This window comes from Chiloscyllium punctatum, chromosome 18, assembly GCF_047496795.1.
Source record: "Chiloscyllium punctatum isolate Juve2018m chromosome 18, sChiPun1.3, whole genome shotgun sequence".
Classification (NCBI taxonomy): domain Eukaryota; kingdom Metazoa; phylum Chordata; class Chondrichthyes; order Orectolobiformes; family Hemiscylliidae; genus Chiloscyllium; species Chiloscyllium punctatum.
This window is the reverse complement of record NC_092756.1, coordinates 18,775,764-18,776,999: the sequence shown is the minus strand read 5'-3', so window position 1 is coordinate 18,776,999 and position 1,236 is coordinate 18,775,764. Positions and strand designations below refer to the sequence as shown.

Below are 1,236 nucleotides of genomic sequence, written 5' to 3'. Positions count from 1 at the left end.
GTATGAGATTCTGCAATGCCTTAGTGAAATAGGAAATGACTCCGCAAACACATGATGAAAGAACAGCGCTCTGAAAGCTAGTGCTTCAATTAAACCTGTAAGACCATAACCTGGTGTTGGGTGATATTTAACTTTGTACTCCATAGTCCAACACCGGCATCTCCAAATTAATGAGGTGGAGGTCTGGGATGGAAAGTTCGGTTAGTGATCGTAGGAGGGAAGAAATCTCTGAGAACAGGTGGATTTGAATTCTGACATATGAAACAGAGAGATGTGAGCGAGCAGAGCTTGAAGGAAAAAAAAAATCACCTTGGAGAAAATCAAAACTTTCAAACAACTGATTCCTTTGTGTTTCACAAAAGCCTGGGACACATAGAGCAACTACTGTCGTGACTCGGATTCGAACCGAGGTTGCTGCGGCCACAACGCAGAGTACTAACCACTATACGATCACGGCAAACCACAGACGAACACGCTAAACGCTCGTACTAAGCAAAGTATCATAAGAAATATAAGGCAGAGAAACAAATACACAATATCAGTGCTGAGCGAACAGTGGCAGATGTGTGGGAACTCAGAATCGGCTGACCGTTTAACATCGGTTCCCCCAGTGGCTGTGGTGATTCCATGATTAATGTGTTGAAGGCTGAGACAAATCGATTTCTCCAAAACATCAAATACTCCGGGGACAGTGCAGCTTTTGTTACCTGCACATCCACATATCATTTATTGAATCAGTTGCTCCCGGTGCAGTCTCCTGTACATTGGGGAGTCTGAGCGCCTCCGACCAGAGCGCTTTATGGAACATTTCTGGGACAACCGCACCAATCAACCATACCACCCCGTGGCCCAACATTTCAACTCTCCCTCCAACTCTGCCCAAGACATGGAGGTCCTGGGCCTCCTTCACAGCCGCTCCTTCACCACCAGACACCTGGAAGAAGAACGCCTCATCTTCCGCCTCGGAACACTTCAACCCCAGGGCATCAATGTGGACTTCAACAGTTTCCTCCTTTCCCCTTCCCTCACCTCACCCCATTTCCAAACTTCCAGCTTAGCACTGTCCCCATGACTTGTCCTGACTTGTTCTACCTGCCTATCTTCTATTCCACCTATCCATTCCACCCTCCCTCCCGACCTATCACCTTCATCCCCTCCCCCACTTAACTATTGTACTCTATGCTACTTTTTCCCCACCCCCACCCTCCTCTCACTTATCTATCCACTCTTCAGGCT

General features: G+C 47.5%; 1 non-coding gene across 1 annotated transcript; it reads right to left on the bottom strand.

The window, feature by feature from the left end:
- Positions 1–385: 385 nt before the first annotated feature.
- trnah-gug (transfer RNA histidin (anticodon GUG)) lies at positions 386–457 on the bottom strand. Its single transcript has one exon. It is a non-coding gene; the product is annotated as a tRNA-His (tRNA).
- Positions 458–1,236: the final 779 nt, after the last annotated feature.